Genomic DNA, 21,745 nt, shown 5'->3' with positions numbered 1-21,745 from the left:
CCAGCTGACTTCCTGCCCTTTGGGCAGGAGACTGGACTCGATGATCTCCCGAGGTCCCTTCCAGCCCTGATGTCTATGAAATCTATGAAATCTATGATTTCCCATCCACTTCCAGGTTTGCCAGGAAGCACGCTGCCCCCCCCCCCATTCCTCCCCAGCTTGGCAATTGGCTGTGGGAGGACCCTGGGTGTCCCCCCAAAACTTAGGAGGCACCAGTCACTGACCCGGGGATATGAGGAGCCCCCTGCATGCTCCCTGGTAGACTCATAAGTGGACCAGAAATGCTTTTGCTGAGTATGCTGTGGAGCCCCCCATGCTCCTGTGGGATGCTCCATCCACCCCAGCATTGCAGCATTCGTGAGTTGCCTGGTATCTTGAGGTATGTAGAAAAAACACTTAAAGCTGTGTCTATGTCCAAATCTTCGACTCTTTCTGAATCTGTCTGAATCAGTTAAGAGGGTTCCGATTCAATTCAGAAATTAAAGAGTCTCCTGATTCAGTTAGGATTCAGAGGTTCAGCTGCTGAATCAGGCTGAATCTCTGCTGAATTGAATCAGGGACTGAAGCTTCACATAGCCCTAGTAGGCAACTCCTGGCACAGGTGCCAGAGTGTGGTATGAGAAAGCATTTTGCTTGGCATGTGTGCCTCAGGGCAGATGGCGGGGAAGGGGATGGAACTGCATTGCCACAACAAAGATCAGGCCCCTTGCAGCTCTCCCACTGTCTGCCACTGGCACACTAGCATCTTACAAGTCAAGGTTGGGGGGGGGGTTTGGTACTCTGCTGACCCCTGGTCTAGAGACCCTTTAAGGACCCAGAATGAGCTTTTAGCCATGCTTAGCAATGAGGTGCAGGTAGGAAGATCAAGCTCCTGGTAACACAAGACTAATGTAAAACTGAAGTGCATACCACCTTGGCTTACCATCGGCAATGAGACAATTTTTTCTGGCTGCCACAGAGACAATTTACAGTCCCGCTAAAGGCCTGTTTGGCCTTTCTCTGACCTCAGGATTGGAGGAATAAGATGTCATAAAGGTACTTCCCTTCCCTCTACTTCTGTGTCAACCAGAGCTAAACCATCTAACCCTTTTACCCTGCAGATATCAACATATTATCTGTCAGAATAATATCTAGTATGATCCCCCAATTTTTTTGTTGAAAAATAGATTAATAGGGGATAAATGACAGATCTACAGAATACCCCTATATTCTATACATATGATCTGGCTTTAGGGACGGTGAGGGGCATAGATGCGGGGGGAAGGTAAATTAAAATAGCTCCATTATATGTAAGCTATTTTATAACTGTGGCTTGCAAACTACTTGCGCAGAGGAATGGAAATAGATGAAAAATGAACTTTCAGTTGGTTTTATGAATTTAAAGTCATGTTTCTCTGAGCAGAATATGGGGGTACGTTTCAGGGGCAAATGGTTACAAAGTCCAAAAATTGAAAAATAAATACCTACATTTTTCTGCCAAAAATATACATTTTATTGAATTTCAGAAAAAAATCCAAGGGGAAAGGCATATGCTTGCATTGAAAAATATGTATCATGAAATGTTATGATTACTGTTCTCATCTTGTACTCACGCCATCAAAATGCACTATTCAGTGATAAATGAAAAGTTAGTCTAAGTTTGCAGTGGAAGGCAAAAATGATCTTTTTGTTTGTTTTTTTGTATGCTTTTTTGGGGCGGGGTATGGTTTTCCTCGCTTGTTTATTTTTTTAAAGGAAGATAATCTTTGTCCCCTCCCTCCTCAAACTCTCATAATTGCATTATGTGAAACTCTGAGTAGATACCACTCTGAATCTGTATTGCCTAGACTTTAGTCTTGATGCAGATCCCACCAAAATTAGTTGGAGCCTTCCATTAGAGGTAAGTGAGCTTTGGATCGAACCTTTTGTCTTCTGTGTACACCTTAAGAACTCCACAGGAGAGAATCTACAAATCTTCACAGCAATGAAACCAAGGACAGATATACAATTACTCTATTGTAAAGAGTGGGGGCAGAGAGACTTAATATTTGAGGGTCAAGTCAACCCATTTGGTGTAAATGTTTTGTCTGCCTGCTTGTAACTTGCACTAAGTGAAGCTAAACTGCAGTATTTACTGTTTGTTAAATCTGGGGTAAATTACTGCAGTTTAATTTCACTTACTGGGGGATGAATAAATAGAAAAAACAGTTACATCAGGTTGGACACATCTACACATAGTATTGGTGTCCAGAAATAAACTCCGGCACTTACTTCATCAGAGTTTATTGCTCCCAGGTGCTGTGTTGACGTGTACCTGAGACTGTAGCACACTGAGCCAGGTTGAAGCAGCTCTGGTTAAAAGGGGGCCCAGCCTGGGGTTGCTTTGACTCAGTTGTGGAGGAGCTGGCTGGGGCATGAGGGTGCTCCAGTGTGGGGCTAGCCATGTCAGCCATCATACCCCAGTCAGCTGTGTCAGCATCTCCATATACAGAGTAAAACTTCGCAGCAGAATAGTATTTGAAATTGCTACTCTGCTGTGTAGTTAATTAGTTTTCTATGGCCTAATGGGGCTGCACATGTAGATGCAAGATGTTTCCTGAGGAACTAATTAGTCTACTTAGCAGTAAACATCTTGTATAGATGTGCCCATTGAGTTGCATTGTGGTAAGCTTCTTCTCCACCTCCTCACCTGGCTTTCTCAGTGGAACTATTTGTCTGCCCTGACCTTTCAGTCTGGTGGGGAAATAGAGGTTGCCATTTGATTCTCTGGGACTTGATGGGTGCTTGCATCTCAGAGAATCAGACCACTTATTTAGGTATTAAAACATAGACTGAGAGTTCAGTGGTTGGCACCAATCATATCAATATTTTCAAAAGATCACTGTTGGAAGCTTTCTGCTTGTTCATCTCCTAGCTTGATTATGTTACAAAGCATGACAAACTAATTGCCTCAAAAATAATACACCAAAAATGGGTGCTATTTTGGAATATTTTGAAATATTTTTAATAACTTAGCCCAATTTTTTCATTGAGAGGCTAATTTCAGTTTTTCAGTTTCATTTCTTTCCATGGTCTTTTTTGCATTAAAGATTCTTCTTGATGGGTTTTTTTTAGGTGCATTAAAAATTACAAGAGCTATCAACTAAAACAACTCCCTCCCCCACGTAGAGAGATTAATGATGGATAGTTTCAGGCTGATAGGATTACATTTCAGAAAATTACAAACAACTGATAATAAAGGTTACAATATTACTTACCATACATTTCCCCATAAATTTTCTATAAATAAATGACATAAATTTTCAGTTGATAACACGTATGAACGTTCAGCTCCACTGTTTTTAATTATTTATAGCATCTTCTACTTTCTTTGTCTAATTGCAGCCATCTAAATCTATCTAATAAAAATATATTAAATTGAAAAAACAAACAAACTAGTAGTCCAAAATTCCTTAACATATTGTGACAGTCAATGGCATTCATGAAATATCTGTATTTTTGTCTGGAGTTTCATGTAACCAACCCTAGACCACAAGATTGTATCAAGAACAGCTTTTATCAAAAGCAACAGTGAAATCATCTTTAAAATGGTAATCTTTTTCCTTTGTGTTATGTATTTAGTTTATCAATGCATTTAATTATTATACTGTAACTTGTTCTTCATATTTGCCTTTTTAAAATACTCAATAGTTTTAGATCTTTTATTCCATATTTCTCTTAATGTTTTAAAAAGTATGTAAGACTTTTAATATCTAGGATCATTGAAAGACTTCTCTTTGTTTAAAAGTAGTATAACTGCAGTCCACCACAATAAGCAATTGTGCTTTCCTGTATTACCTGCTTAAGTATGCAGGAAACATTTTTAGTTATAATACATCCATTGTATCTCTAACGTGTTTCTTTTTTTGATGTTCTTACCAATGCCTTATCTTCTTTGTGCACATGCCCTACACCAGTTCTGTATAATTTCTAATATTTTGTTTCTTTTCAACTTTACTAGGCTAAGCTACAATACTGGTCTTGGCTTTTTTCTAAAATAATATCTACATTTCTGTCCACACAACATTTTGTAAAAATTCTTTCACCCAAACAAAAAACATGCCTGTATCAGCCTTTTTCTTTTTAGAAAAAGAGTTTGACTTGGCTTCTAATTTATTTTGAATGCAAATGAAAATCGCTTTTTTCAATTTATACACCATTCATGTATAAGCATCAACATGTTTTTCAGACTTGGTTTCTTTTTACTTTTCATGTTCTTTCTTCTTTTCTGCTTTTGCTCCCTTTGCTTTCAGATGTTGCACATTTTTGGTAGGATTATTATAAGGGTTGAAATGTTAAAATGAACTAAAATTTCACATGCTGCTACTGCTGGATCACCTGGGAAGTACAAAAAGATAGAGGGAAAAGGCAATGACATACAATGATTGACTTGAAAAACTTGGCAGGTTTTTTAGGTCAGGTACAGAGATTAGACTTTTACCAATATACATGATTGGAAGCCAGTCTATATCCATAACAGAGCAGAAATTTGGCACACAAAACCAGTCTATACTCATAACAGAACAGCAGCTTTGCACATGTAGATTGGTTTAAAAGAGGTGAAACCCAGTCTAAGATTCCATTCCCCACCCCCAACCAAAGAATGAGCGTGTGTTTTGTTCGCTACTGAACCAAACTACACCACTTACAGAAAACTGCATAACTTAGATCAATTCCACCTTGGACTTTTTGAATGTCTATGCCTAGCCTTAGAGGGCAGAATAGTGTTGCACCAGTATTTCCACTGTTCTTTGCGTCTTTTTCTTAGCACATGCAGAGAATTGTGAAAATGCTGAGCCATTCTCTAAGATAGTATTTTTCAACCTTTTTAGCCTGAAGGCACCCCTTGGAAAAATGTCAACAGTGGTAATATTTCAAGGCACCCTGTGGCACCCTTAAAATGATTTGAAACACTTCAGGGTGCAGTGGCACCCTGGTTGAGAATTATAACTCTAAAATAAAACTACCAAAATAATAAGGGAGATCAGTACAGAACCCCTTATGCACACTCATAGTTCAAAGAGATGAAAGACATTGCAGGGCTACACTCTGCCACTCACCTTTGCTTTGCCTTCACACACAAAAGACATTATGGCAGCAGTTCAGAAGCTCCTTCAGGAACATCTAGCCAGTCATGGCATCCAAAACCAATGAGTGTCAGCATATCTAGAATCATAGAATAATTGAAAATTAGGATTAGAAGGGATGTCAGGAGGTCATCTAGTCTAACATCTTGATCAAAGCAGGACCATCCCCAAATGGATCATCCCAGCCAAGGTTTTGTCTAGCCAGGTCTTAGAAACCTCCAAGGATGGAGCTGCCACAACCTCTCTGGGCAGCCTGTTGCAATGCTTTACTACTCTCCTAGTGAGAAAGTTTTGCCTACTGTTTAACCTAAACTTCCCTTGCTGCAACTTGAGATCATTGTTTCTTGTTCTGTCAGCTGCCACCACTGAGAACAGTCTAGTTCCATTTTCTTTGGAACCACCCTTCAGATAGTTGAAGGCTGTTCTTAAAGCCCCTCCCAATCTTCTCTACTCCAGATGAAATAAGCCCTGTTCCCTCAGCCTGTCCTGAGAAGTCATGTGTCCCAGCCCTCAAACTGTTTTTGCTGCCATCTGCTGGACTCTATTCAATTTATCCGTGTCTGTAGTGGAGGGCCCAAAACTGAACACAGTACTCCAAATGTGGCCTCACCAGTGCTGAGTAGACAGGAAGAATCCCTTCTCATGACCTGCTGGCAATGCTTCTACTAATGCAGGCCAGTATGCTACTAGCCTTCTTGGCAACAAGGGCACACTGCTGGCTCATATTCAGCTTATTGTCCACTGTAACCCCCAGGTCCTTTTCTGCAAAGCTGCTGCTTAGACAGTCAGTCCCCACAGTCTATATCAGTACATGGGACTGTTTCATCCTAAGAGCAGGACTTTGTACTTGCCCATATTGAACCTCGTGGGCGCATCCAAACGAGCACACACACGCCTCTTGCAGAATCTCAAACCAGTTTGAGACACCACAAGAGGCATACTGAGAACAAAAAAAATGTTTTCTGCACTGTATATTTGCAGCACAGGGTCAACATTTGCTACCTGGATTTCCAGGTATCAAATAAAAACACTGCAGAGAAAAGCAGTGCAGAGCACAGTTCCCCACTTTGCCCTGAGGCAAGCTGGGACTCAGACCTCCAGAGATGCTCTGGCATTCAGCCAGAGCATGTCTATGGTACCCCCTGCTGCCCTAGCATGATGTGTTCATGTGCTGGGGACAAGCAGGAATGGTGCAAGGCTGATCTGGGTGCTGTCCCTGGTAAGTGGGGACAGGTGGGGCTGTGCATGTGTGGGGGTTGTGTGGGGGTGGGGGGAATGTTCAGGAAGCATGGGTCCCCTGTAGGGCCCACAGCCCCCCCCACAGGGCCACAACCCTCCCACAGAAGCAGCAGCTATGGGGCAGTCAGGGCCCACTGTGGCCAGAGCCCCCAGCAGCAGGGGCTGACTCTCCTCATGGGGATCAAATGTCAAGCTGGGCCAAAGTCCTTCCTCCATGGAACCAGCCCAGTCCAACAGTATATGGGGCCTGTGGAGGCAGGACCTAGCCTGGCATGACATGCAGCCCCTGCGAGTGGTGCTGGCCCCTGGGTGACAGCCCGAGAGGCCCTGGTGCTGCCTGAAGCCACATGGCCCCGCGCGGCACCGCAGAAAGCTAGGCCAGTCCCATGACAGGCAACACAAGTGGTGCCGGCTTTGAGATGAACAAGGCCACACCATGCTGCTGGGGACTTTGGTGACAGCGGGCCCTGAGTACACCACAGCCACAGCTGCTGTCGGGTTGCATTGTGGGCCTTGTGGGGGGGCGGGGATTGGAGCCCTGTGGGGAGGGGTTGTAGACTCCATGGGGGGGTTCTGGGACTCTGTGGGAGGGGGATAGGTCCCTGCAGGGGGGCTGGGGCCCTGTGGGAGTGCATGTGGGCCCTGTGGGAGAGAATGGCCCTGTGCTGGGGCTGAGTCCCTGTGGGCAGGGGCTGTGGGCCCTGCAGGGTGGCCGGAACCCTGCAGGAGGGCTAGGACTCTGTGGGGGATGCACATGGGCCCTGAGGAGGAAGATGTGGGCTCTGTGGGGGGGGAAGTCTATGTGCTGTGTTGCTCTGGGGGGGGCTTCCCCCTGTCGAGGCAGAGCAACACCGCTCCTGAGCAGCCCCACCCATACAGCCCCCCCACACCCACGGTTCCTCTAAATTCCACCCATAACACTGACAAACCCCTCACACACATACCCAGCTGTAAACCACAAAGCCCCGCACAAGCCCCATGCCTCCCCAAACCTCACCCCCACAAATCCTACGTGCACCCACAAACTTCCCCAACTCACCCCTCCAAATTGCTTTACAGTTGTAAATATATCAATGAAACATTGCCCAAATATATCAATAAAAATTTGCCCTCTCTCTATATAGTGGTGTTTCATTTTAATAGCAGAAGAACACTATTTTGGGTATTTTAATGAGAGGATTTGGGTTTCTTATCAGAGAATTTGAAATACATAAACAGGGAACACCAGGATGGCTGCTGGTGAGAAAGGTGTTGAGATCCATTGCAGAGAAGCCTGTCTAGGGCCAGCAGTGGGGAGCTGGCTGGAGGGCAGATGAGGTGGCTGGCATGTTTTGACAGTTCAAAATGGGCAACCATAAAGAGCACATCTTTGGGCAATAGCTGCCCAGATGGCAGAGCGGGGCACCCCAACTGGGTCTGGAAGAGGTGCAGCCTTGAGGCTGCAGGTCCAAGGCAGTAGATGCTGTCACAGGTGGCAGCAGGTCATAGCCAGGCAGTAGCCCCCACTGCCAGGACTGCTGCAGTGAGTAGAGAGTACAGGGGCCACTCCAAGTTAGGGATGCCTCAGTAGTCCAGCTGGCACAAGTGGTAGTGTCCCCAGATACTAAGTGGTTGGGCCTCAGAAGCTTCTGTCTATTTGTATCTTCCAGAGATCATGGGCCTTAGGGCCCATCTAGTTAAGTAATAGTCCCCACTACGTGAGGCCAAAGGTTGAAAGATGCAACTAATTTTTTTATGGTGAGACAACTAAGGAAGAAGAGGGTAGAAATGACATGGGGGTTAAAGGTTCAAAATGTGAAAATAAGTTCTCTGGAGGGGAACACCGAGCAGAACCCCCTGGACTGCACTCACTTGTCCTCAAAGGCATCCAAGGAGCCGATGGACACTGTTGCTCTGCCTGGAAATGTGCATGGACAAGTGAGAAGAAAGCAGCTCTGCAGTCTGCAAGCACCTTCCTGGAGCCTCCTTCCTGGTCAAGTACAGGGCCTAGCTGGCCAGGGCCAGATGGAGGTTGACCAGGAGGTCCTGGGACTTGGTGGGGCCATGTTTGGGGTGACCAAAACCAAATGGTGGGGGATGTCCCTTCCCTGTCCACCTTTGGGGTGACATAACAGAAACATTCCACAGCAGTGTTTTTTCAGGGGTTCCTATATTTGGATTTATGTACACATATGTCTATTTCCATTGGTGACGCATAGCAGGTGCACATGCAAAAGGGCTGTGCGACGCTTCATGTGCTGATTCAATTTGGAGGAGATTCATCCTGATTTGGTACTTGAATCTCCAAATATGAATTGAATCAGGGGGACCAATAAAAAGGTCCGAATCAATTCAAAGCTTCCTGAATAAATTTGGAAAAGATTCGGAGAGCTTGGATGATTCGGGCAGTCCCTGCCCACTGCAGCAGGGAGCTGGAGCCAGACTCAGAGCTGGTAAGTAGGGGCCACAGGAGGGGAGGCTGGAGAATGGGGGAGGGGACCATGGGGGGACCCCTGCCAGGCTGCATCCCCTGCCTGCTCCCCCAGCCCCCCCATGGCTGCCCTGCCTGCCCCAGCTCCTGGTGCTTAAAAAAAAGCCTGGACACACCAGGCACTGCTGGGTGGTGGGGCGATCCCTGCTGCCACCCACTGCCCCATGCTGCATGGGGAGCTCTGCCATGAGGCCCCCAATTTCCCCCCCGCTGTCACAGCCCCAGCATAGCTGCCCTGCCTGGCCTAGCTCCTGGGCTTTAAAAAAAAAAAAGTCCCCACTCACCAGGTGCTGCTTGGTGGGGGGGTGATCCCAGCTGCCCCACGCTGCATGAGGGGCTGTGTGAGAAGCCCTTTGACCCTCTGCCTGCTTCCCCATCCTCCCCATGTCTGCTGCCCCACCTGCCCCAACTCTGGCCCTTTAAGAAACCCTCCCCCAAAACCCCTATACTCACCAGTTCCTACAGCAGCCTTTGGGCTTCGAGGGGCTTGTGCAGCGCTCCCCATGCAGCACAGAGCAGTGGGGATCAGTGGGGATTGTCCCGCACACTGGGCAATCCCCACTGGTGAGTCAGGACTTTTTAATTTTTGTTTTTCTTAAAGGGTCAGAGCTGGGGTAGGCAGGGCAGTCATGGGGAACTGGGACAGTGGGGGGGGATCAAGGGGGCTGTGCAGAGCCCCCCATGCAGCATGGGGCAGTAGGAGGCAACGGAGATTGCCCTCCAGCTGGACAGGAGCCAGTGAGTGTGGGCTTTTTTTTTCAAAGTGCCTGAGTTGGGCTTGGTGGGGCAGCCATTGCTGGGGCTGGGAGAGTGGATGGGGGATGGGCCTGGGTGATTTGGAGATTCAGCTCTTTGGCAGTAGCTGAATCTCTGAATCAGATTTGGCCAAATCAAATTGGGACAGTGATTTGAATTACTGAATCGAATCACTGTCCCCCAAATCACCTGAATCCTAATCTGAAGCAAATACTAGCTGCTTCACACAGGCCTAATGTGCATCCCCTAAGACTAGCAGTGCATTCCCTGAGACTGCACACCGCCGACAGTGCCAGCAGCGCCTGCGAGCCGTTGCTACTTGCCACTCCCAGCCCCCTCGCTGCTGACACTGCCAGTGGCATCTGTAGGCGGTCGCTGATCACTGCTGGGGGCCATTGCTGGCAGCGTCTACAGATGGTTGCGGACTGCTGGTCAGTGCTTGCCCCCACCTCCTGCCACCAACACTGCTGCGGCTGCCTGCAGGCGGTCCCTGCTTTGCCAGACCTCACCGCCAACGTCAGTGTGACTGCCTGTGGGAGCTCCCCACTGCCTGCGATTGCCATGTTCCCCCAGCCTTGGGAGGCATGAGGCGTTCATATCTGTTCCTTAGCTGGTGAAGGCAAGGGGATGTTTATGGTGTGTGTGAGTGTGTGCATGTGTGTAGGGCATTTTGGATAGCATTCTGTGGAAACATGATTTTCCAGTTATATATTTTGCACTAATACGTTAAAATCATAGAATCATAGAAGTCGGGTCAAAAGGGACCTTGTAGATCTTCAAGTCCGACCCCCTGCCCGGGTAGGAGAAAAACTGGGCTCAAATGACTCCAGACAGGTAGGCATCGAACCTCTTCTTAAAGATCCCCAGGGTAGGAGCCAGCACCACTTCCCTTGGAAGTTGGTTCCAGCTCCTAGCCGCCCTGACTGTGAAGTAGTTCTTGCGGATGTCTAATCTAAACCTACTCTCCAGCAATTTATGGCCGTTATGCCAGGGGGCACTAGGGGAAACAAGGTCTCTCCTAAACTGTTCTGGTTTCCTCTAGTGAGTGTATACACGGTCACCAGGTCCCCCCTCAGCCTTCTCTTGTGGAGGCTGAACAGGTTCAGGTCCCGCAGTCTCTCATTGTAGGGCCTGCCCTGCTGTCCCTGGATCATGCGGGTGGCCGTCCTCTGGACCTTCTCCATGTTATCCACAAGTGGGGCGCACAGAACTGAAAGCAGTACTCCAGCTGTGGCCTGACCAGAGTCGCATAGAGGGGGAGGATCACCTCCCTGGCTCTACTTGAGATGCATCTGTGGATGCAGAGCAAGGTCTAGTTAGCCCTGCCAACCGTGACCTCACATTGTCGGCCCATGTTCATCTTGGAGTCAATAATGACTCCAAGATCCCTTTCTGCCTCCCTTTCTGGGGGATAACTTTTTTTTACTGCCCAAGTTGATAGTGTAGCTATTTGATGATGCTGAGTGGGGGCTACATTTGAGAAATGTGGAGAAAAAATGAGTTATGATCATAGATGTCCTGTTCAGGCTGGCCCAAAAGCACCTGCACATGAGGGTAGTGTTTTAGATAAAGGGGTGCCTGTGTCTGCTTCCTGACTCATTCCTGAAGCACCTCTGTATCAGAGCAACATTTTTGTGAGTGTCCCCCTGGAAGTCCCCTATATAGTTTTTTAAAATCCCTGGAGAACACCCTAGGCTTTTCAGCATATTGTAACTCTTTAATCCAATAAGTACAGAGGACCCAGGAGACTGCAGTGGAAAGGTCTTTATTCATCAAAAACTGCTCAATTTGAATGTGTAAGAATCCCCAAATTTGGCCTGAGTTCCTCTGTACTGCTGTATTTTTGGAAAAAGGCATTCCTCTGACAAGTATTAAAGGTGTCTTCTGTAAAAAAGGCTGTTTCACAACTACTACAAACTGCAGTCTAGCATGGAAGATACTTTAGCTATTTGGACATGAGCCAGCTTTGGTAAGAAGGAGCACTTGAGCCAGTTCAACAGCCCTGGGCTCATTGCAATCTAAATCACCCTGCAGTACAGGTTACCCTCAAACAGTGTAAGGACAGTCACAACAGAAATCAAGCTTGAAGAAAAAAAAAGGAGTAATCAAGGTTTTCAAAAGGAAACTCTTTAATACTTTGCTGATTTTTGCTAGGGATGTCTGAATTAATCAACAGTGAGAGAGAGACTGCTGGCACAATACTGTCACAGAACTCTTAAATGTACTCCATAGGATCTAATCTGAAGAGAAATTCACAAATCTTTTTCTACTAGACCTGCTGAATAATCAGCCTGCTGGCCTTTACATAGATTATTACCATTCTTTGATTTTTGGAGAGAAAAAAAGTAGGGAAAATAAAACATTACCCAGGACCCAAGAACAGAAGAAACATACAGGTGGGATTTACTGGCTTTTTTGGGGTGTACAGTAATAAAAACATGATAATTAGTATCTGTAGGAGATATGAGCAAAAATTAAATATTCTGAAAACTATAAACCAACTTCAGGAGTTGACTATCGTTATAAAATAAGAAGTAGATAAATAGTAACCACCCCCAAAAGAGGGAACTGAATTATTCCTGCTAAAATAGCAATTAACCAGCATTAATAAATGAGGTATAGACACACTAACATGTTTTCTGAAATGCTTTTTATTCTACCACTTATAAAAAAGAATGATAGGTTTGGAAAAACACCTCACATGTCAGGTAGTCCAACTCTGCACAGATGCAGGTTATGATGTTCTTTAAACCAGCTATTTACCCAGCTTCTTGTTGAAAAATTCCAGTAAAAGAGGTTGCAGCTATATACATTGTCTACTACTCTTAGAGTTGGGAAAATTTTCCAGAGATTTGATTTAAATTTGGTTTGATGATGTTTAAACACATTGCTACATGCCCCGCATGTATACTTCTCCATCTTCTATATGGCAACATTTCTAATATTTGAAAACTGCTATGATGTCCTCCCTAATCTTTATTTCACCAAACTAAGCATACCTGCTTCTTTCAATCTTTCTTCAAATTGCTTGCTTTCTATCTTTGTCCACCTCTGGATCCTTTTCAAAGTCTCTACATCCCAAAACGTAATGCTCCAACTGAAGCCTAATTAATGGTGCGATCATTGTCCATGTCTTATGTATAGTATTTTTGTTAATACAATCCAGAATGTAAAGGGTTTGTGAAATTCAGAATTTCTGAATCCCTATTTTCATCATAAAATAGAATTTGATCAATTAAACTGCATATTTATCATTCTTACGTGCATTTAAAAATAGCAGGCTAATCATTTGAATAATGATTAAGCAGAGAGAAGTACATTTATTCTCACTTTTTGATTTTAAACTTTTGGCTTCCACTTTCCTGTATTAGAAATAAAACATCAAATTATTCAAGGTGATTAAAAGCAGGGAATTCAAGGCGATTTATACAAGGGGATTGTTTGACCTCAGAACACTTTCTGCGAAGTTTTATCAGCTACAGTGGGGATCTGTACTTCTGTCTGTGCCCTGAAAGAGAAGAACGGCAAGGAGGCCATGTGTAAATATTCTTCTTAGCATTTACTCTCTGGTACTACGAGGTATAGGATACTGGACCAGACAGATTTGAAGTCTGATCCAACATGGCATTCGTTATGTTATGTTCTGAACAAATTGTGTTAATACAGATGGCTTGTAGTTGAAACACCTTATTTATATAATTTGCATTATTAAACTGACACAAAAGTCTTTCATACAAAGCAATTGAAGGAGCAGGCAATAAAGTAAAATATTAATGCACCTATTGTAATGCTGTAGAATAAATAGCTGGTCATTGACTGTCCGACTGGTGCTCATCATTACAGGTGCTCAGATATTGCTATTTGTCACACAGGAATTGTGCATTCCTGCAAGTGCACACTCATCAGGATGTGGCCTATGTGTTTAAAAAATAAAAACATAAAAACTAAACATTTTAAAGAATATTTTAGACAAATATGAGTCAGGGGTGGTCTAATCACATCTGAACCTGCCTTAGTGCAGACAGATCTCTTACAGTTTTGGCCAGTCTTACATTGTTATGGCTCACCTTCCATTTGTTTTATAATAGTATATACCCATTTCATTTCTGATGTTTTCCTTCAAACCCTTCTCCTCCACTCCCCTGAAATGAGAAAAAAAGCCATAAGATTTGCTTTACATCTAAAAAAATGTTTCTACCACTTTATCACAAAGCACACAACATGCTGTAAGATGCAAATGAAATGAGATAAAATGAAAAAACGCTTTTAAAGATTTATTATTTTAAAATCATTGCAAAAAGAAAAAGCGGAGAATGAGCGTTCAGATATCAGTGAGCTTTCAAAAGCTATGTCTGCACTATGTGAGCATAAATTTCATAAAATGAAGCTTAAATTAGTAGAACTTATTTTCTTACATCTTTCATGCTTCAAACTTTTCCATCAAGTATTTCAAACACGTAGAGAGTTTTCTAAGTTCCTTTGTTCCCTGTACACTTAGAGCACTTTCAGAAGATTTATATAATGATTCACTTTCCCAGATGTAGTTTCCTTTTTAAGACTCGTAAGGACTTAACAATCAAATTAACAGAGAAAGTTAAAAAAAATCTTGTGGAATAACAGCAGGGCCCAGCTAGACTGGAGGACACATAGGTTGAGATGATCCTTTGGCTTTGCTAAAATATTACCATATGATAGAGTTTGATTAGATAGTAGGTTAATAGTAGTAGTAGTTAATTTTCAGCTTTGACTGAAACAATACAATGGAATTAACAATAACAATATATATGATATAATAATGTAATTACATAGTTTGTGGTTATTGATAAAAGCATACAATTAAATTACACATGCTACTAATAGAAATAAAAGTAAAATCAAGTGTAGCTTAAACAAAAATAAAATCAAGCATGATAGTAGGTTAATATGATCCTTAATTTTGTCCCACAACTAATATTTCTAAGATTGTAAAGAAATCGTTGTTTAATTGTGGTCAGAACTATAGATTTGAGTTTATTACTTACATTTTTTTTCTTAATCTTTCAGCTTTAGGACATAGACTATACAGTGGCTATATAAACTTTTATATCTAATAAGAAAATCATTCAATATAAAATCCACTAAAAATAAATGACTTTCTTTAGAACCCTAAACCATCCCTTATTCTTGATTCCTACAAGGCTACCGGGCAGAATAATTAACATGAATCTCCTCAGGTCAATTTCTCTCTGTAATATTAACCTGCAGCTATGGGCATGTGTTATTACAGAAATAAAGTAATGAAAAATCATCCTGATGTGAAAGTATATTAGAAATCACAAGTGAATAGGCTTGGGGCAGTTGAATGACAAAGCAGTGAACAACTAGGAAACTGGCAAACATTCAGTTCCTGAAAGGCTCACAGATTACCTGGCTTTGGGTTCAATCAGTAGTATCTAAAAAAGCTTCATTTTCTGCTACTGCTAAGATTTGTCACCAAATAATGAGCAAGAAAGATGTTCGTGAATGTACAGACAGTACTATCTAGTATTAGGTAAATAGAAGGAGCTAGGAAGATTCTGTTTAATTTGTTGGTAATTTCATTTATTACGCCAAGGTCAATTCTACATTCAGATGAATTAGTCTGAATATCTTCTCAAAGGTAACCCACTGTTTAGCATACAAATCATTCAGAGAATAAAATATATATTTAAAAAAGTTTCTTAAGTAGAGTTACCATTCAACAAGGTTTTCCCAGACATGTCCTTTTTTTGGGTCCTCCCATCTCTGTCCAGGTGATATTTTAAAAAATATCTACCAATGTCTGGGATTTTGCTCTGTCTCTATTTTCCCTGTACTTCCTGGCTTGCTGCAGCTGCTTGGAGCTGAGGGCAGTGAGAGAAAGTAATTGGAGGCTGGGCTATCATATGGGCTGTGTGTGGGCCTCAGCAGCTGCAGAAGGTGGGGGAATGGGGTGGGGAAGTTCTCTGGGGGCAGCAGGAGGCTGTGGGCAGCAGGGCTGGGGACATAGGGGGCTGTGGGTCAGGAGTACGGGGTATCAGCAGGGGCAGGAGGGCTGTGGGTCAGGAGTGAGGGGCACCAGCATGGTCTGGGGGGCAGGGTACTTTGGGTCAGGAGTGAGGGGCAGCAGCAGGGTTGGGGGGCCTGTGGCTTGGGAGTGAGGGGTGGGGCATGAGGAGATCACTGCCCCCCGCCTTCCTCCCCTACTCACTTTCCCCCTGACAGGTGTCCTCTTTCTGAAACAGGAAATGTGGTAACCCTGTAAAGTATTTTAGAAACTATTATTTTGGAATGAAAATGGATTTTAAGAGGTTACAAAACTCTTAATATATGCTGCATCTAAAGTGCTTCAAAAAGTCATGGCAGTTTTCTGGTTATAAATATTCAATTTAAATCTTTTTATTAGCATCTTCCAACTCAGGAATGAGCCTGAGCAGATCAAGGAGTTTATGAGGCTGTGGGCAAGAAGATAAAATGATTTTGGTCCCAAATGGTTCTTGTACTGATTATCCTTGTTTAGGGGCACAGACATACCCCACCCTTTCCACAGCATAGCTTGGTGGTTCTTGTTTCCTTCAGCTTTGAGTATCTGAGTCCCCCAATGGAGCCCAGACCATACTACACAGCCGCAGCTGAGGACTCTTTATGTCCCTGAAACAGGTAGGAACCATCCCTCCCTTCCCCTCTATTCTTAGAGGCAACTCTCCTCTCCTCCTCTCCTCCTCTCCTATTCCTGCCCCCACACGTCTGTACTTATGCCTCTGGACATTTGCTTGTGGATGCCCCACCTTTGGATGTGGCTGGGTGTGCCTCTGAGATATTCTGAGGCTGCTCATGCATCTTTAGTGTTGCCTTTCTGCAACAAACCCTTCCCTCCCTTCCATCTGCTGCTTGACCAATGAGAACCAGCCGAGATGTGCCAGAGGCCATCTCCTTGGCACCTTGGCCTTTCCTGTCTCACACAGGTCTTGCCAGGTCTTAGCAGAGGGGATTTTTGTCAGCCAGAAGAATCACATCATTATCTAGTCACACTCTCAGAACTGTTATATTCCCTCCTTCCTTAGAAGGGGCCTGCCTGTCTGGTCAAATGTTCTGGAATCACAGTTATCATTGACAATAAGTGGGTTATAAAAGATGAAAAACAGATTTATAAAAATGAGAACAAATGTTAGAAATTAGTAACCATATGTTGAGATACAGAGATATAAAAATAAACAAACAAAAGAAAATATCAGAGCAATAACCTATTCTTACCCTGCAACTTAAATCCAAGATTGCAGTTGCTACCAAACCTAACAGGTTAGAAAGCATTTTCTGTCTGATCCCTCTGCCAGGACACTCTGCAGCTTCCCATCCCAGTTCACTTTACTCAGTCTGCTTTACCTAGATTGAGGTACTTGGGTGTTTCCCCACTTTTCCTCACCCCTGCTCTCAAGGCAGAGCTTAAGTACAATTTATTATCTGCCATTTACATACATCACTCACTGAATATTCAGGGATCCCTTATTATGCATATAACTTCTTTCCCCCTCTCCACCCAAAAGATGCATGTGTTTACCAGCCTAATTTTTTAAAAAAATATCTAATTAGGCTCGGGAAAATATGTGCATCCTTTCAGACATGAAGAATGATAATCCAATATACTGTCTCTCACCTAATTCTCTCCAGTCAGAAATGCTCTTCCTGTTCCTGGGTGCTATTTAAATTAAGGTTTCTCCTTTTAAAATATAAATTTATCATTGTCTGAAAGTGCCTATTCATGAGTAAACACTCTCCTATTAGATCCTAATTCTCGGTGATTGCCTCTTCCAAGGGTGAATAGGCGAGGAACACTTAAGGTAATCACTGCCCCCACTAAAACAGTTTTGGCTATAATATAAGATGGATCAATATGACCTTTATATCAAATAACACAATTCATGCAGATATAAGAATGTTAAGGCTGAGCATGAGTTGGTGCTATCTGTCTGTAGAGATTGCGTATACTATATAAGTAAACAGCCTCAAGAATCCCCTCAGCCTTGGAACAGTGCCCACTGTTGCCTCTGTCCCCAGCTGACCTGGGGGCCTCAGAGCTGTTCCTCTCCCACTCCAGCCAGGGGTGTGAGAAGCAACTGCATGGGGATCCAGACTTAGCCAGGGAGAGAAGAACGTTTTCCCTCCCTTGGTATTCCCCACCAGCCTTGGGTGGGGAACCTACCCATTGCTACTGCTGTCTCTGGCCAAGCTTGGCTTTCTGAGCAGGTGCTCAGCACAGCTCTAGCTGCAGTTGGTGGTGTTGGTGGTTGGGTCTCCCCTTCCTGTGCCCAGAAAGATGGGGGAAGTGCTATTGAGCATGAAGAAGAAGGGAAGGGGTTCTGAGCCTGGAGAGGGTGGGAGGGATTCTTACTGATTCAGGGTCTTAAAAAAAGAAAAAGTCCCCAGAGGCTGTTCCTATGGCATGGTCTGTCTGCCCCTGAGCAGGGATGCAGCTATCAGTGTTGTGCCAGTTGCTGCTTCCACACCCCCCGTTTATGGAATCCTGGATCTGCCTATGTTCTTGTTAAAGGAGAAAGACCAGACAGGGACCACTGCTTAAGTGGATAAAAAAGATGGTGTTTGTGAGTTTTGGTTTCTCCAACAGTAGATTGATGTGATGTTCTGTGAAAGAGGATGGCCATGTTGAAATGGGATCCACCTGATGAGGGATGGGAAGAGCATCTTTTCCATTAGCTACTGAATGGAGAAGGCTTTAAATAAGGTCCTTCGGGGGAAGGTGACAAAAAAGCCAATGAACAATGACCAGTGCTTAATGGAGAAAGTGAGCTGTTAATGTAAATAGGTAAAATTTGGCTAGACATCTAGCAAAATTAATTTGAATAGGGAGTAGGGGATGAAGATTGTAATAAAGAGCACATTAGGAAATGTTGGCAAATATGAATGATTTTAAGTCAGTAGTGCATGATGGATTCACCTCCAGGGTGTTAAGTAGGTAGCTGAAGAAATCTCAGAGACAGTGGAAATAAGTTTTAAAACCCTCAGATGACAGTTTGTTCTATGAAAGCAAGAGAAGGGAGCAGGAAGCCCCTGCACTGAATCACCCTTGTGCCCCAGGCACTTGGAACAGCATCTACATGTGTGTTGCTGTGGAGTAAAAAAATTCCGCAGTAAGATGGTATTTGTATTTACTGTTTTATGATTTACAAGAACTATTCTGCTGTCGGGTTAAGTAATCTACTCTAGGCTAATAGGGAGACACACAACATTTACCGCACAGCTAATTAGCTAACTGGCTAATTAGTCGACTGTGCAGTGAACATCTTGTGTATATGCGCCCACAGGGATCTTGATATATCACAAAATAGGTGAAAAGATGAAATTGAAAAAACACATAGCTTGAGGTCATTGGAGGTCAAAATTCAATGATTCAGCAATTTGATTTTGGAGTGGGGAGGAAGTAAGTGCAGTTTTGAGTTGCGTTAATATGGTATGTGATATTACTATTCTACTGGACATGTTTAAGGCCTTAGCTAGAGTTATCACATAAAGTTTTGGGAAACACATTTTGAGAAGAACATGGAAAAAATAGAAAGGTTCCAGTGGTAGTGACAAAGAGGATAAAAGGATTGGAAAGCAAGCTACACAAACAAAAGCTGAAGCATAGAGAAAAAAAGATTAAAAGTGATAGTTTTCAAATATTGGCAATGCTACCATAGGAAAGATGGAGAAACATCATTCTTCCATGGAAGGTAAGACATACAGCAATGGGTTTAAACTGGAGTAAACACATGTAGATTAAATCTCTGGATTTTGTAAGAGCAGCATAACAGTGCAACAAACTGATTAAGAAAGTTGTAGCACCTCATGACCTCCTGAGGTCCCTTCCAACCCTAATCTTCTGAAATTCTATGATTCTGTGATTTGTTGGAAGTTGTCAAGAGGCTTGATAAACATCTATCTGGGATAGTGTAGGAATAGAGTAGTATGTTCTTTTGTGAGGACGGTTTGACTACATGACCCAACAAGTCTTTCTACGTCAATGTTTTTATGATTCTTAAAAGCAATCCATTCTTATAGAGATGTTAAGGTAAGACACAAAGGCTAATTATTATGGTTCACTTCAGAGGACATCAGTTGGTCTTAGGAAAAAAATATAAGTAATTAATTAAAAGTAAAAAAAAGGTCTGAAGCTTCTGTCACAGGCCAGCTGGGCACTGTGAGTATATTAATTTAGTTGCAGACTGACTGAGCTCTGCAACTTTATTAGCCACTGGGCTTTTTGGTTTGGGATCAAGAAGGTGATGTTGGAAAGGAAAGAAATGACAAGTTTCACTTACCAAAAGGAATGAATTTTACTTATGACAACAAAAGATATAGTTTGCATATATAATAGTTAATAAAAGGGTTAAGCTAATAAGCAGACAACATAACAATACAGATTAAAATTGACAATGATAATAAAACAGATAAAGAAATTAACCAAGAGTTCCCACTTGGTTAGTAACTTATAGGTAGTCCCTCGGTTAGAAGATGCACGGCAAGTTGAATCAGCGAAGTCAGACGTCTCTGAACTGGGCTGCTCGAAGGATAGTGGTGGAAGCCCCTCAGTCAGGATCTGGTCCTTGCTCTCACAGGGAGTAAGAGATATCCGTGGGGTATGGGACAGCAATGACCCTTCTGTTTGTTTTGTCCTTCCCGAGGATTACTATGATGCATGTGTTTTTTTATATTCTAATTATGCTAATTTTTTAGTTATATAGACATTCATAATATTGCTTTATAGCTGTTTTCCTATGGGATTAAAAGGTGTTAAAAATTATTATAATAAGTTACTGCCCAAGTTTGGGTTTATCCAATAAGTAAATTGCAACATAACATCTTCAGGTTTAAAATTAACATTACCCCGCCTAAATCCAGCCGCTTCAAGACTCTCTGACTATGCTTTTTTGAGATGTCCTTTCTTGAAAAGTACTAGATAAGCTGGGCAGTTGAATCCAGTTTTTATCATCATCAAAGCTAAATTTTGAGCGAGAAAGAACTATTGGATCAGCTTATTTCACAGCTATGGCTTTATCTTTGAGGCCTAGTCAGTTCCACAAACAGTTACAAGTTACATTTGCGGGTTACAAATACACAAACTTCATATTAGACAAAAGTTCCAAATGCCTCCAAGAAGCACATATTTATTGCTTATTAATTTTTTTGATTCTGGCCATCACAAGCTCCCAGTCACAATATTTTTAATCAAAATGTCATTTATAGATAGAAAACTAAATTAAAAATGTGCAGTTGATAGTACCTAAGATTTACATTGAAAAATGTTCTTTCAAATATGTAATTTAGGAATACACATTGTAAAATTGTGAGCACCTGTAACACTTATCATGTATTTTTTATATTAAATATAAAAATAATGGGAGTAGTTTTACATTGCATATTCTCATACAGATGTCAGGAAGAATTTGATGTAAAATATATGAAATGCTGATGTTGTATAATTTAATTTACATGAGGAAATGATACATTTTAGTTGCCTATAAAATAAAACTGTAAGTGCTGTTAGACGTATTTAACAAACTTGTCAAATAAGCGACAATGAAACCATTCATGCCCTGATAACTCACAGTAAAGCCCTCCCTAGGCCCCACAATTAAAACCATTAGATAAATTAAATAACACTAACCTCTTAAATATTTTATCAAGCTGGGACAAAAATATGTTTTCTGCCAAGTTAGTATCTACACTCCTACCTAATAATAAACACAAAAATCCTATGATAGTAAAATATAAATTTTTCCCTGTTAGATGAGAGAATGTTAGAAAATGCTGTATTTAGGGGCCAGATTTATCCACTGAAATGGAAAGAATAATACAAGAGATGAATACAGCACATGCTTCAAACAGCAAGGTAAATTTGGAAATCCATTCTTTGATCTGGCTCTGAGATGGTCTCTGAAATGATGTTTTTAAGGATCAAACCTTTGAAAAATTAAAGGTCTAATCCTGAATCCCTGAAGTCAGTAGGAGTGTTGACATGCACATCAAATGGAGCTGGATTAGGGATAAAGAATTATAGAAGTCACACCAGAGTCACCAGTGGTCAGGTAATGATTTCATAGATTTCATAGATTTCATAGACATTAGGGCTGGAAGGGACCTTGGGAGATCATCGAGTCCAGCCCCCTGCCCAAAGGGCAGG

This window comes from Crocodylus porosus, unplaced genomic scaffold (genome assembly GCF_001723895.1).
Source record: "Crocodylus porosus isolate Cpor-Errol unplaced genomic scaffold, CroPor_comp1, whole genome shotgun sequence".
NCBI classification, from domain to species: Eukaryota; Metazoa; Chordata; order Crocodylia; family Crocodylidae; genus Crocodylus; species Crocodylus porosus.
Note: the sequence above shows the minus strand (reverse complement) of the source record.